The 16,474-nt window shown below is 42.0% G+C and overlaps 1 protein-coding gene across 26 annotated transcripts in view; it reads left to right on the forward strand.

Annotated features, from left to right (window-relative positions):
- Positions 1–3,672, forward strand: part of ERC2 (ELKS/RAB6-interacting/CAST family member 2) — a 360,031-nt gene extending 356,359 nt beyond the window's left edge. For all 26 annotated transcript variants that reach the window (XM_085516429.1, XM_085516432.1, XM_085516423.1 and 23 more), the window contains one exon: positions 607–3,672. The gene's annotated coding sequence lies outside the window, so the exon portion shown is untranslated. The remainder of the gene's footprint in view (positions 1–606) is intronic.
- Positions 3,673–16,474: the final 12,802 nt, after the last annotated feature.

The following is a 16,474-nucleotide window of genomic DNA, read 5'->3' on the forward strand; positions in this document are numbered from 1 at the left end:
ACTGTCCTTGTTAAGGAAAACTGTGCCGTTTGCTTGCAGCCGAGCTGGTGTAACAATACAAATCATTCAGGCATCATGCCACAGTATTTTGCAATCAAACAGAGCCTTTTCTAAACCCATGAGTGGCAGAAGACACTTTCCACTGGCTGACTCAGGCTTGCACCATTCCCTTTAGCAGTCCCCTAGAATTTCAGTAGTGCCAGCCATGGAGAACAACCAACACTGACTGCATGGCAGAAGTAAATGGACAATTCCCTTGGTTTCCAAATGAAACATTTAGGTTTTCTAATAACAGTTCCACTTCAAAGCCACTACACCCATATAGAAGACCAGAAGTCTCCTCATTTGCAGAATCACAAACACAACAGAATTTCATATATTTGGAAATTAAAATCTTTCCCATTTAGGGGAAATCTTGTCATGTAAAAACATCTGTGGAAAAGATTGCCACCCTTGAAGTGTATCAAGTGGGTTCAAATCAAATTAAATCCTCACTTAATACTTAGTCCCTAGAAAAGCAATATATCTATTGATGTTGATGAAAAACTAGGATGTTGTTACTTGAAACGTTTTTATTAATTAGAGTGTTTTGTTCCCTTGTTACAGTTGTCAGAGGAACTAGTGAAAAAGGAAGAAAAGATGTAGCACTGGAAAGTTACGATGATAATCTATTGCATTGGATCTCCAAACATGACCATGATACCCTGGAGAAGATCACAGATGCAGAAAATGAATGCTAAGGTTGATACCTAATGAAATGCTGCATTAATTGGCGTCTTCTCCATTATTTCTTGTAGTCTGCTGTGAAATTAGAAACTTCAGAAAACAATGAAGGAGATTCAAGCAGAAATTACAAGAGCTTTATTTCTATCTTCAATGGGTCTTGCAAGTTATTGTTTTCACAAACAAACCAAGCGTTCAGAATATTATTGTTTACTGAACTTAAGTTAATCAAGTTCTGTAACTCTTTTTTGGTAAATTAATATTGATTTTAATAAGTAATTCAGATGTAGGTAATTTAGGTATGGTATCTGCATTTGCTGATTTTTACCTAGTCTATTCTAAATCTTCTATTGCACTAGATTATCAAAGAGGTATTAGTAAAATGTTATATAAAGGGTGTTGGCGTTCATCTTAACCCCAATTAGATGTGGGCTTTAAAAAAACAGACACAAAAACGAGCCTTTACCCTCCTCTGTTTTCTTATATCTACTGATAATTATAATTAAAAGAAAAAACAATGCCACAAAACAACACAAACCAAAATGAAGACAAACAAACAAACAAAATAAACAGCAACAAAATAAGAATTAAAAAACAAAAAACCAACACCTTGATAGTATAACCGGTATTAAGCTCTGGGCCAGGTTGGAAATGAAATCAATTTTTGGTACTTATAACTGATGGCAAAGATTAACTCTATGAAAATATGGTGTGTGTCTCTGACAATGCATAGGACATCTAATTTGATCATAAATATACAATTATAAACAAGATGCATCTATTCCTGGATGGTAAAAGCTTGAGGCGTATATAAATACATATGTTTGTATATATATGGACTATATGGACATATACACAAGGATGTATCAACCTTTTACCATCCAAATGCATACAGATCTTCAACAATGAAAGCTGGGACTCTTTAAAAACATAAAAATAAAGTAAGATTGCTGTGAATACAGTATATGCACTAGGTCTCCTGTAAATGAGGAACTGTTTGTTATCATTTTCTGAGTTGAAAAACAGTCTCCAACATGGATCCCAATGACTTTTAGATGTTAAAGAAGAAAATAGCAATGAACAAACAGCCCATAGAGGCTGTCTGAATCAAACCAAAATACGTCTAGTAAAACAGATTTAAAGCACATGCAAGGAAAAATAAAAATGTGAAGTCATTACATTCAGTGAGAGAATATTAACTGATAGATAAATATCTACCACTTCCCAAGGACAGGACCCTTGTGACTCCATGAACATTTGTGGTCAGTCTGGCAAATTGCAAACGTTTGGCTGTTTTACTGGGGCATCTTTTCGTCCATGGGAGAAATAATTCCATGGCGATGGGAGTGGGAATAGAATATCTACATTTTTAAAGGACAAACAATAAATTTAAGCATGGGTGGCCTTAATCCTTAGTAGTTTTTCTTTGCTGCTGTAAAAAAGAAAAATCTAAGTGGATACTCCTAAAGTCTTGCACTGAATTTAGAAAAAAAATATTTTTTGAACCTGTGGTGCAATTAACCCTAAGCATCCTACATGAGCCATACATACAGCCCTTTAAAGTGATTGTCTAGAGATAATATTTTATTTCTTTGTACCATAATTCTTGGTACAATCAAAGATCAATTTATTTGAGCAGGAGTCCTGCTGGATGCTACTGTTTTCCATAGGTAGAAAATGTATAGAATTAGTATAGCATAGATAGTCCAAATTTCATTCATGTTTAAAAAGTTTGTCCTTTAACTATCAATGGCATTTTAGATCTTTGTTTTGAAACAGCAAAGCTTTTGGGAGTATATTTAGCACATATGACAAATGTTGCACTTGGAAACTCAGACAACAAAGCTTAGTTTCTTGTGACAAATTTGTTGTCACAGTAGGGGACAATCGTCTGTGTCTCTTACAATCAGGTCTTAACCTTAACTCTGCAACTGAATACTTGAAGTAGGAAATAAACTAGGGGGAAATAGGGTCAGATGCAAAGCTGTATAGTTAGATATTTATATGTATGTGCCAATTTTGTCACAGGTATTATTTTAGGGGCATTTTTGCTCCTTTCATGTTGGTAAGAGTATTGATCTAAACTTTTATCAGGGCCTACAGTTAGCCCTAAGGAAGAAAACTCTGTCTAACATTGCTTCTTTCTTTCTTTATCTTTATTTTTCTTTCTTTTTTTTTTTTTTTTCCATTTCATGTGATACTCTTCAATGTTTGCAGATAATCTTTTCATATTCTAAAATAGAATCTCGGGGTTTACAATAAACACTGTGATGTTGGGAAAATATTTTATTTGAGCAATGTTTGGTAGGTTTTTTTTCCCCCTCGAAGTGTAAAGAAGCAAACCAACTTTTGGTTAACACTTAAGATAATTATTATTATTTTAATGTGAGATCAGTCTTGTACTGCGCATTCTTTCTTTCATTTAAATGTACAGTATGAATTTTGTATTTAATGAATTTTGTGTATCCAGTATGCACGTACCTGCACATTGACTTTCATTTGAAAGTGAGTTTCAATTTACTTTTTAAAGCAGTGTTTATGAAAAGACCTCAGATGTGTTGACACAAACTATATCTGCAATGTTTGGGGTTTTTTTTGTGTGTGTGTGTAGGGTGATGTTTGAATGTGATGTTCTGCAGCAATGGGTCAGTATTCTCTAATAACCTTAGATCCTCATTTGATAGTGCTTCTTGTAATACTTTTTTCAAGTGAGTGGCATGTTCTGGATTGTGATATTGATATGTGGTTAAGGATATCGATATGAAACTAAGGAATTCCTAGAAATTAACAGTGGGCATGTATTAGACAGTCATTGTAATTTAATGTCTAGTAGAAGTGTAAAGTACCAAGGTATTTAGAGTCCATAACGTTGTTATCATGTGTATGGGAAGTACTTAGTGTTGATCATCTTGTTTATATTCATCAAATAAACTTTGTTTCTTTCTGAAATCAGTGTTGTGTCATTAAAACTACATTTAATGACTGTACGAAAATGTGTGAGAGATGTTTTCCACATGGTAAATCTATCACACTCCTTATTTCTCTAATTGCTACCATTCAAAGTAATTTATCTTCCTGTTGTTACTATCACATAAACTGTTTAAGAAAGCATAACAAGGAAAATGTCTCCTAGGCCCTGCTCCCAGAAATGCTTACAAGCAACTTTACTAAAGTGAGTAACCATTTTCCGGACTGGGCTCTTAGCAAGTAATATGCTTTTGAGTGGGTTTCTAAAACATAATATTCTTGTGTGACCCTCTGTAATTGCATAGAAAATTACATTTTGTTTATGTACTTTACTGACCAAAAGCCGTAAGGTGTGAAATTCTCTGCACAGTCAGCTCCTTTTTCAGCTGCCTGGTAAGTGGTTCCCCGTTTCCATTATGTTCACTTTTTTTAGAAAAGGAACTTTTGTTGAGCAGGAATTTCTTACCTCATAGAACTCCCCGGGCCAGCTCAGGGCACACACAGCAGGAGAATAAAAGGTAGCTAAGTATGCATTTTACTTAGGTTATTTAAAAACACAGTCTCTTAGTTTTAAGCTCTGTTTCTTTGCCTATAAATTAGTTTTCTTGGTAAGAGAGTGCTATACACTAACATAGGGTATTAAGTTTCACTTTAAACTACAGCTAAATATATATTTTTCATGTATTTTTCTTATGCCTACTTAATTTCGACATGTAGTGCTACCAGTTGAGTAGCAATTGCTTCTATCATCTCCTTTCTAGACCTGCTACAGGACTATCTTGTTCTGTGTTCAGACAGCGCCGGTACTGGGGCTCTTGTGCTGCTCGGCTGGAAGCACACCAGTGGTGTTGCCTTACACAATGCTTCCTGCACTGAGGGCAGCTCCTCCTTGTGCCCAAAGAACACATTAAGTGTCCATGTGTCGTATGAGGCCATACAGGAGGAAGGCAATAGATCTGAGGAAGACAGAGAGCTCTTGGTGCTTGTTGTCTGAAAAACTGTTGTCGGCAAAGAGTGTCTTTCCAGAAGGGATCTGAGGGCTGCTGGAGGAGGCAGGACCCTGTGGCGAGGCAGCTCCTGGGATCACAACTCTGGCTACAGGAACCACGGCCTTTGGTAGAACACCTCAGACTGAAGATTGAGTTCATACAGTCAAGAGATCATCCAGCCCTCCTGGAGCGAGTCTGAGTAAGAGTCAGCCTCTTCTGAGCTTGAGGTTTCCTAGTAAGAGAGCCTGATTGTTCAGTCCAGACTTAGACCAAAGTAGTTTGAGGTCTGAGTGAGCAAACATATAAGCAATGGGGGACATTCAGGGGATGAAGCCGAGTGTCGGTTTGTACTCCAAGCCAAGATGGCTGTTCAGACACACTCTAAGAGTGCCAAACAGCTCTGTGCCAGCATCAACCAGATAAAGGCAGCTCAACACCTCCTGCATCTCCCAGGTATTCCCACTGTGTTCCAGGCCCAGCACTGGATCCTGAAACAACCGCACTAATTTTGCATGCTGAGCAGAAACTCATCAGAAAGAGCAAACAGGGTCAAAGAGCACTGTGACTGTATTTCACCTGTTGACATTGCTTCTCTAAAACATGAAACTTGTAATAACTGACATATTAAATCATTCTAAATGAAGCCAAGCCAGCTCTAAATAAGCAATAGATTTCCCATTACGAAGTCAGTGGGAGCCTTGCACGTTGCCAGGGCAGGATTTTACCCATATATGAAAAAAACAGCTGATTCTGGGGGCTGCTGTGTACACTTTCCTCCTGTAAGATTACAGTGATGTTATTTTGTGCTCCTTGCTTTTCAGATAAGATGTCTCTTCTTCCAAAGCATCTTTTCAACAAGGAGGCAACCTCTGCCTTCACAAGGAACAGCCTACACTACACACTTCAGGTTTCATACAGCCTGGGGCACTGGTGCAGGAGCAGCTCTGCTGAGAAGCGCACCTTTGACTGGTGCAATTACAGAATTAAGGACTTATTTTGTTTGGTTTTACATTCCATCCACTTCTTAATCTTCAAAATGACTCTGCCTTCAGAATAACGATGTTCTACAACCAGATTCTTACTGGAGTAGGGGAAGAGGAGGCAAAACATCAGTGCATCCTTATGACAACACATGTATCCCTTTGAAATGCACTTGATTGCACGTGACAGATTGCTAAACCATATATTCCCATGTAGCTACAAATCTCAGGACAAATCCAAGAACTTTGAACTCGTCCAGTTTCAAGTGGAGATGACTGTCCAACTTTAGAAAGGCCGTGCTTTGGGTATTCACCCAAGAGAAGCCAGGAGACAGCAGATGTTCTGGCAACTGCTGGCTGCCTTGCGCTCTTGGAGCCGAGCTGGAGGATAGCAGCCAGCTCCCTCCAGATGGAGCAGACAGCAGAGAGGCGAGTGGGAGGCTGTGTGAGGAAGTTAGATAACTCCAGATAGCAAAGGACTGATGATGTGTGGCTCCACATCACCTAACCGACTTTCGAAAGGCTGCACAAGAGAAATAACCACCAGTCTGCAGTTAACCTGAGTTCAGCGAGAAGTCTTCTTGTCGTGGGAAAATCTATAGGAAGGAAATATCTATGAGAGTGCATGATAATGCAGCATGATAACTATTTTTTATTTGAATGTATTTTGGACAAATGCATTCCTTGTAAATGAGTTATCCTGGCCTCGCCAAATATGCAGCAAAACAGTTATTATAGCAAATTACACCATCATCTAAACACCTCTGTTTTGGCTCTTAGTGGACTTATTTTGCAATAAGGCCTTATTATTATTAATATTAATATCATTGTCTAATATTGCTGTATTTGCTGCTCTGGTTACCATAGAAATAAATAATATTGTGAACAACAACATGCATAGAAGAAAATTTCACAAGAAGAACAGCCTAGTTAATGAAGACCTATATGTCTGGTAATTCCTAACATAGTTCTTGAGTCCATTATTTGTGTCCTCATATGCATTTTATTATGAGCTTTATATTCCATTTTAAATTTCTAAAAATAAAGAAAAACAGCTGAAGAACATTCTTTTAAATGGCCAGATTTTGGTTAGAGGTTAACACAGGCCAAAAGAGAACACAGATCTGCCCTGGAGCTCTTACAGTTGTTATGTTTTGTTTAAATGAAAAAGATCCCTATTACAATCCACTAAAGGTCACAGAAGCACAGTCATTCCAGACCAGCCATCTTCCTCATGCACAGCTCTCCCACCCTCTGAACCTTCTCTGAGACCAATCAAGAGTGTGAAGGCAGGATTGTTGTCAGCCATGATAACGGTGTGCATTAAGGAACTGGCCCAAAGTTTACTGAAGTGAACTGAAAGACTATTGACTTACAGTGGGTTTCTGATTGTACCCCATTTCCTTCTCTCTGGAGGCATATGTGTATGTTTATAGGAGCATGGGGCCAAACCATTTCCTCTATCTATCAAAATTTGAGCTAAATGTAATTCAGATGAACCAACAGCCTGACTTTTTGAATGCTTTGTGATAAGAAAATAGATCTTAGGTTTCACTGCAGAAGTTCATTTACAATCTATTTTGTTTATAGTTGTCCTGACTGTGTTTCTAGGTCAGCACTCTACCTACTCTTAACACAGACTCTCATTATAGTGTCTCTACTTTATGTTCACTTATCTCATGGTATTTGTTACAATTGAATAAGTATCTTTCAGTCTGTAGGCTAGTTTGCTATTGCTATAGATAAATTTGCTATTGCCTCAGGGAGTAAAATGAATTATATCTGAGTCTGTTTTCTAAAACAAAGCAACTTTTGACCGACCTTTCAGCTGGGGTTATTAAAGGAAAAAGAAGAGGGAAAATATATTGACAGACTCCCAGAGCAGCTGTCCAGGTAGCTAGTTTCTAGAGGATTTGTTCCAATTCTGATTCCACTCACCATGTCAGCATTATTCTCACTGGAGTAAGAGAACCAGTCTCCATATCTGAAAGCTGGAGGCTGTAAATCTCCCTTGTGAATGTTGCCTATGACAGGTAAGGAAAGACCTGCATAATTACCACTTGTACTTCCTCGACGAACATGAGCTCAAGTCTGAAGCAAGAAGCTGGGTCAATAAAACATCAAGGTCTGAAAACTGCAGGAAAAGACCTGTCCAGCTCGTATGATAAGGAATTTGTTCTTGGTTAAAGAACAAGAATATTCTGGTGGAAGCCTCTTCATCAGACCTTTGCATTATGCAGGTATTCTTAAATTTTCTTTCAGATTACCAGCAGTTAGTGCAATTTACAGCTAAATTAACCAAAGTACCTCACAATCTTCCTTCCTCTGTGAAGCATGTTGCAATCAATATAGTTACCCAGTAACAATACAGAGAATGTTTAGGGATGTGACCAGTGTCTTTAAAATGGTTAAGGAATATAAAAGCAGAGAGAGCTGTAGCACTCTGTTTCCATAAGTGATGCTGCTGAAGTCAGGAGGAATTCCTCACAGAATATCATCCTTCGTGAGTCAACAAGGGATATCAGTGCCTGGTATTTTTTTTGCTATAACCAGCCAGATAACTTAAAGAAGAATGCAACTACTCACGTGAGTAAAATTTGTACAGGACTTAAGTCCTGAAATCAATTATAAATCCTTTTTGGGTTAACGCAACCACTCACAATCATAACTACACCTTCCTAGTCCTTCTCCACACCTGCTCTTTACATACATACTCTCAGGGAATTATTCCGTTAACATTTTGCTGCTACTCAGTCTGTTCCTCCATTACAGTCATAGGGACATACCAGTCTGTTTTTTCTACTTCTTAACTGTGCTTTTCACATTTTGATCTTTAAATTCCCTCATGGGGAAGTGCCATATGCAGTCTTTGAAAACTTTTTTGAAGGGATCCGTGACTCTTCAGCTGCTTTGCCCCCTTCTCCAGAGGTGTGCTGAGGACTTCACTCAACACAGAAGGGGCACATAAGGTAATAATGTCTGAAATTAAACATGTTTCAGGTGTGGATTATCCTGTGTTTTGCAACACTGTGTGATGATGCTCTCCTTCCAACGCTTGCTGTGTTATTATTTGAAAGGAATCAGCATCTTTGAGAATGGAGGCTGAAATACAGAAACCTTGGGGTATTTTCCTAACAAATTTAGGCTGCCATCATGAGTATCCCAGGGAACTGGGCAAATCAGGCATTTTGAAATAGATTCTTTAGAAGTGACGGTGCTGAAGAGCTCACTTTCCTATTCACTTTGGCTCAATAATTATTTTTCCCCTCACAGACTGTGAGATGTTTGGTCCTGCATGTTTATTAAACTCAGGGTGATGAATGAAAAATTGGAAAGAAAAGGCATTCTCTGAAGATGATCTGTTGGACCTTGGCACCACGGCCTCTTCTGAGAAGCCTTTTGATTACTCAGTGACAAAGACAGTAAACTGTAGCCTGAAAATAAAGCAAATGAGATGTTTGAATTGAGTAATTCGTAGGAAAAGAATGGTGCCCGAGTGAGTAATAGCAGAGTACTTTCATGAAGGTCAAGCACCAGGAGAATGGGACAACTTTATAAAATCAGATGGTTGTATTTTGTGATTTTGTTTCCTATTTGCATATCCAAAGCATTTGAAAGGTCCTTCCTTAAGCCATGTTAAAAACAAGCTGCCATTGAAGAGACGGTAGTTTTGATGTTATGCACATCCCCCTTGTGCTACAGGAATTAAGATGGAAAGGACGCTTCCCTCTAGTGCCGCATTGAAGTACAGTTTTGTAATTATGCTACGCAGACAAGCTTACCAGTTCTTAGTATATACTGGGCATCATCATAAAATGAATAACAGATTTTTAGGAAGAGCTTTTTAACAAATATTTTAAAAATCTGACTTCACTTTGAGTTAGCTTTCAAAATGCAGTCCAGATATATGTAAAGAATATAAAATGTAAATATATTTTCTAAAGTAGTACAGCATGTGAAATTTATGAATTGTTACATGCTTTGCTAATACAGCTGACTGAAGCTTAGTCTCAGATCAGATAGAATCTTTTAGATAAATCATTTATGACTAGATGACTTCTTATCCAAAAGTCAAATATGTGATCATTTACAGAGGTCACTGGCTATATTCTGCTCTGTGTTCCATAATCAGCTGAAATAAACCCCAGGAGTCCCTCCTGATTGTATAGTCACAGGGTCATAGTATAATAAAATGCTGCTCAAGTTGTATTTCAGACAAGGAATACTCCCCTCACATCTATTCTAGTCTCAGGGACAGGACTGTCAACATCCAATCCACTACAAATGGCAAGTATTAAGTCCAATATATTGAAAAGAACCACTCTACATACTTAGTGGTAAAAAGCCTTGCTGCATCGCACATTTAACTATTTAAGTGACTTTCAAAAAATATAATCTATATTCCTTTTTTCCTACCTAGGGAATCAAGCTGGGATTTGTAACTAAAGCACTTTTTTGACGAAGAGGATAAACTTGGGAAGATTTTTCTAAGGAACACAAATTGGTGCTGTGGGATAGGGAATAAATGCTACTGGTTTCCATGGAAATAAATTGAGCATATTTCTCTGAAATCCTCATGGATTCTACTCATGATAATACAACACTCATGGTAGTATTGTTAAAAAATAAAAAATAAAAATAAAAGTCACAGGATGATGGAAATGCATGGAAATGCACTTTTGCTTAAAAAGTAGATGGAATATTAGCCTCCGGCATTTCTGTCATTCCATGGAAACACATGTGGCTGGTCAGGAAAGCACAATAAATGTTCTGCATAAAGCCCTGCAGAAATGAATGAGATTCTGTTTTCCTACAGAGTTCACTTCAAGCCGCAGGTCAGTACCTCCACCTCTGCACTGGGTAAGCTACTCAGTGATTCAGATGTTCTAGAAGGAAGTGGTTTATGAAGATATTAGCACAACAGCTGCTTAAATAAAAAGTTGCTAAACTGGCAACCCATAATAAAGACAATTAGATAAAGTGTGATGACTATTACTGTGCAATTAAGTGGCTACCTCTGTAGCCATTCCTTTGCTTGTCTGCTTTGTTAAAAGTGATATCATAGAGTCACCACTGTGCTTTGAATTATAGGTTATTCCAGCCTGCTTGGATGGAAGAAATGCTGTGACCAGGAAAGATGCCAGCGAGTCAGGGCTGGGCAATTACTACAGCTGTTCAAAGAAGCATACTGGGCAGTAATGAATACCTGTCATGCTCTCCCAGAAGCAAAAATACATCTATTTGACAAAAAGGCTGACATTGTCCTGTAACATTATAAAGAAGACTATCTCCAATACCACGATAAAAGTGCTTGGATGCTTTTTCTCCGCTTTTAAATGAAGAACCAGAACAAGAAGCATACACGTACACCGTATGGACTTTTCTACTCAAATGCAGGTAGGCTGGAGAGCATCAGAGCCCTCGCTGCAACAGCCCCCATCTGCTTCATTGGTGGGCACTGCCTGAAGCATGGCATGCTTCCAACCACCACAGTCCTTGCTTCTTTCAAAGTTACACCATGAATATTTTTTGTCTGATCACTCCTCAAAAGGTGACAGTATTTCTTTAGGACCTTACATAGCAAAAGGAAGGATTAATTAATTAAAGGAAGTCAATGAAAAATTAACTTCCAATTCTTCAGAGCTGAGTTAGTGTTTTTAGCAAGGGAAGCACTTGCCCTAAGTGCCAAGTCTGACTCACTGACCCTGTATAGAGTCTCATCGCCCATGGGGGTACTCAGCCTGGTCCCATGGCTGCACTGCCAGTGTAACCTTGTGTTAGTCACTGTGGGCAAACATTCACACCATCAGTTGCCAAAAGTTTTCACAATTTCTGTTTAAACTGAGGAAAACAATGTAGGTCTGAAATGAGACCTTAATCATTCAATGAAAACGTAGAGACGAGAGTACCACCAGAGCAAGTCAGAAAGAACCAAATTAAATAATGAAAATGAAAAGTTAAAAGTTAATCTAGACCTTAGATGTCTCCTTAAAATGAGTTGTTACACAATATTATTACAAATAACTGGTAAGAATCCATTCACAGACTATTGTGGAGCTGGAAAGACAGGGTTAAATTTATCGGATATGTTGTTCAGGGTGCATAGACTGATAGCTAAGCTCAGGATTGTATTGGCTCTAAGCAGTCACAGGCAAATATACATTGGCTTAGCTCTCATGACATGTCTTTAGTTCTAAGGAAATGATGAATTATCTAAGCAGTCTTTAAGATAGATAAGTGTCATATAAGCTCTAACCAGGCTCCCTCCTCTCACTCTTAAACACACCTTACTGATGATATGTCTGTGTGCACAGATTTGAAGATGTGCTCAGAAATATTTGAGGTCAGAGCACCAGACAGCATCCACCTACATTCCTCCTTGAGCTATGTAGACTTTGGGGATCCTAAATCCTGCAGTTGTCCTGCTTGGATAATCCTTGGCTAATCCTCCCTGGGGAGCAGTGTGGCTCAGGTGTCATGCAGCCCCATGCACATGGATGTGACCATGTCAGGAGTGGCCGTCACACTGGTCCATGCTCATGAGGTGCCCATAATACACTGTTCTCTCTTCCTCTTCCACATTTCTGCCTGCTTGTGGTCTGCTGGTTTACTAACAGTAAAATCTGACAGCAATGCCTTGTGGTGGTGCAGAGCTGGCATAGCAGAACTCCCTTCGTGGTCATCTCTGGAGAACAAACTCTGTGTGCACCTTTATGTGTGTGCTGGGTAGAGGTGGGCTCGGGCCACTCAGAAGAAATGTGTAAGAGCCCTCCAGAGTTTATGGGAGGTGCCTTTGGCCTCAGTGAATGAAGGGGTTGGTAGCATTAGGAGAGGGAAAGTACTCTGTTGTTAAGGAGTGGTGGTGGGATTGTTTATTTTTCCTCCCATAAACGTTCTTTTTTTTTAAGGTCCTAATGGAAACAAAGCAAAGTATTATTCCTCTAAAAGCACTATTCTTTAAGTAAACCAGACTCGCTACTTGAAACATTCCAATGACACATGGTGGCAGGAGGGGGATGGCTGCGATGTGGACGGGAGAGGTATCCTGAGATAAAGACCTCAAGCTCATATGGCACAGCGTGAGGGGATGGGGCAGGGTGGACAAGAGAGCAGCAAATGCTGCTGGAGCATGAGTGAGCCCTTCGGTGTCTGTCTTTAAAGTTTCTTTCCAACTTAAATGATTCTATGATTCTGTGATCCTAGACTACCTTCTGCAGCCTTATTATTTCAGAGTAGATTGCCAGAATCTCCCATTTCCATATGAATACAGAAACTGCCCAGCAAACAGCAGCCGATGTTACTGCGAGGCACCAATGTGCAGCAGAAGGTGCCTTTGGACCACCCTGCACATGACCTGACGGTCCCCATGCCCACTAACAGTGGCATCTGTGGGCAACCTGCTTCCAGAGCCTTTCGTTAGCTCCCATCTTCATAATAAACCGCTCAGATCTGTTTTTCCCCCCTGACTAAACACACCTGTGCACTTTTGCAGTTTAGCCCTTTTTTTTCACAACAGAGTGGTCTGTAGAAGAAAGCAATTGCATGATTTAGGAAAGCAAATAGGCTTAGGAAAACAAACATACTATTTCAAGGTAGTTACATCTATGTCACTTGAAGCTTAAAAATTAAAAGTGATGGCCAGGGTAGGTGTCCCCAGGTGGTGGGCAGAGAGCATGTGAGGTGCTCAGAGCAGCAGGGCATGTTTGCTTTTGTCAAATGGTCTCTGGTGTTGTGCATGGCCCTCACCCCAAAACCATACACACGTGCAGCAACCCCAAAGCAGCTGCAGGAGGGTTATGCCTTCACAGGGTTTCAGGGCAATGTGTGGTATTTCCTATATCATTTATACAAATGGTATAAAAACCTAAAGAGATCTTCTTTCTCAGAGGGCTCTGCTTCCCTACAGGTTCTTCATGACGGAGCGATGTGCCATCAGCCTCTGACTGGTTGTTTGCCATCGGTGAACATGAAAAGTCAGAAATCACACAGCAGCATTGTGATGAACACATGACATGCACACAGTGCTCTGGTGCAGCAGCCCGTACTTAAAGTGCATTATTCTGCAGAATAAGAAAATGGCAGAAACCCATCTGAGATACTGGAAATAACTCATTTTTGTCTTACAGAGAACTGCTGAGACACCAGAACTATGGCAGACCTCCATCCCTCTAACCAGCTGCACTGCTCATCTGTGGTTCTGCTGTTTGGATATTCACCAACACCTTTGCACTTCCTATTATATTACTGAACATCCTGGGGTGTGGAGATTGTTATTATTTAAGTTCTATTTTATTTTTTTCCTTGTGAAAATGCTCAAGATGTTGGCAGTAGGCACATGACACAACTATCCCATTAATCACTGTGCTCCACAACCAGCAACCCCACAAACCCACAGCCCGGGCAGCACCAATGCCTGTAACGTCAGCACTCCTCCCTCCGGCCCCCTCTAGCTTCACCCAGCTGGTTTAAATAGCAAGGAGAAATTAAAATTCTTCAAGCCTTGCAGGATGTTTGGATTTCTGCCCTTTATTTCCACTTCTGTGAGCCACGGTTTGAAAATGTGCCCATGATTTATTCGTTCCCCAGTCCTATTGCTGTGTACAGCAGCACCCAGGAGCGCCTGCTGAGCCTACAGCATTATGCCATGACCCGATGCTGAACATCGCTCAGTAATACAAGCACACGGTGAACAGCTCGAGGCTCTTTATTAGCTGATTTCAGGCGATCTTTCCTGTTTTACAGCACGGCTCCTCCCCTCTTTCCAGATTTCTGCTATTCTTTCCTAATTCTAGTGATTTGAGAAATGACCTTTAACCCACGCAGTCTGCAGACTCCTAAAGGGGATAATTGAAATGCCACAGTAAACCAAAGGCAATAAAATATTATTTACCAGGCATAAAACTAAGGTTGGCCTTCCCCACAGCAACAAACCCCTTTATCTCCCCCTCCCCTTATACACCCACCTCCCACTCCGGGAGCCCCGTGCCGCACCTCATTTACCCTAGGATCAAACCTGGGATACCCTGCGGGGCGACTTCCCGCACCGGGCACTGAATGGAGCCGCAGTGCGGGGCTGCGGGCAGGCAGGAACCAGGGATGGCGAGTGGAGGGGGCTTTGCTCGGGGATGGTGTGTACCTGGAAGGCTGCACCGCGGCGGGGGAACAGCGCGGTGCGGGGCTGCGCCGTTCCCCCCACTCCCCCTCCTCCACCCCTGGATCCCACCAGGGATTCTGCACTGCAATGGATAAAGGAGTGAACTCATTTATCGATAGCGGGGCCGTTCTCGCTGCCTATTGGGGTTTCCCAGCGCTGCTATGATAACGTCCCCTTCCTCCCCCTGGTCGGGCTCGGGCGCAAGGCAAAAGTTCTGGCCGAGAGCTGCTAAGCGGTGAAAGCGCTCTGAAGTACAAAGGGGCCGCGGAGCCCTCGTCGCCTTCAGCTCTCATTGGGCCGTGCGTGATTGAACCCGAACAGCTTTGTCAACAACCTGCCAAATTTACAGCGGAAAAAGACGCTGGGGAAGGAGGAACCCACAACGTCGAGCCCGTTCCGTCCTCCAGCGTTTGGCGAACTGCACTCGCGATACGCGATGTTGTATCACACATTACACCGACACCACAGGCCCCCCCCGGCCCGGCCATGTGCTCCACGCATCGTCCGCACGTGGGGAGCCCCGTGGGGACCGACGAAAGGACCGTGGTACGGGGCACGCAGCGCCCACCCGGCCCGGGGGGGAAACCCACGGACACAGCACTCAGCGCTACCGCACGGTGCCCACTCCGGGCCGCTCAGTGCTGCTCCCCCCCCCACCGCCCCCAATCCGCCCCGGGACTGCAGCAGGGTCCGCTCGCTGCCGTACAGCTTTAAAATGCAGCCCAGTCTGTAATAGGTCGGATCCGAGCGCATGCGCTCCGCACAAAGTTTTTCAGCTGCCGTTGGCTTTCCAACTTTTTTTCTTCTTCTTTTCTTTTTTTTTTTTTTCTTTTCTTTCTTTTTTTTTTTTTTTTTTTTTTTTTTTTCTAAACAGTTTTAAGCAGTGGAGCGAAGAGCAGCGAGGGAGAGAGCCGTGGGGAAGCAGGCAGAGCAGCGCAGCACGGGGCCGCCTGCAGCCCCACTCGCTCCGAGCGTCCCTCACTACCCGGCGCCGCGATGGATTGGGGGAACCGACGCCGCCGCTCCTGAAGCCCCGGACTTCTCCCCTCCCCCTGCCCCTACTCGCCGTGCAGGAGCAGTCGCCCCTAAGACAGACACACGCGTGCACAAGGGCCCCCTCCCCCGGTTCTGCAGAAACTTTCGGCTGTTGTTGTTGTTGGGATTTTTTTAATTTAATTTTTTTTTTCCTGTTTTTTTTTTTTTTTTTTCTTCTCCGTGTAAAATGGAGGGAGGCAGCCCGAGGAACGCTCTGCAGCCGCGGACGCCCCACTCCGAGCCGCCCGGCCTCTGAAACGAGCGGAGCGGTGCGGAGTGGCGTGCAGGGAGCGCGGCTCGGCTCCTCTCGCCCCCCCCCCCCCACCCCATCACCCCGCCCGGTGGGCGCGGAGCCGCCGGGGCCGGGAGCGCGGAGACCCCACGGCGGCCCCACCTGGGCTCGGGCTGCCGGCACGGATCGTCGCCCGCGGCGCTTTCGCTGCCGCTTGTGAAGATTTTTATTTGCTTCCGCACAATCACGCCCACGGGCGCTGTGTGCGTGTGTGTGTGTGTGTGTTGGGTTGGCTTTTTTTTTTTTTTTTTTTAGGAGGGGGGGGTTCTTTTCTTTTTTTTTTTTTTTTTTTTTTTTTTTTGCCTCCTTCTTCTGGTGGTGGAAAGCCCTAATT

This window comes from Coturnix japonica, chromosome 15 (assembly GCF_054131305.1).
Source record: "Coturnix japonica strain WE chromosome 15, WE-NBRP24, whole genome shotgun sequence".
Classification (NCBI taxonomy): Eukaryota; Metazoa; Chordata; class Aves; order Galliformes; family Phasianidae; genus Coturnix; species Coturnix japonica.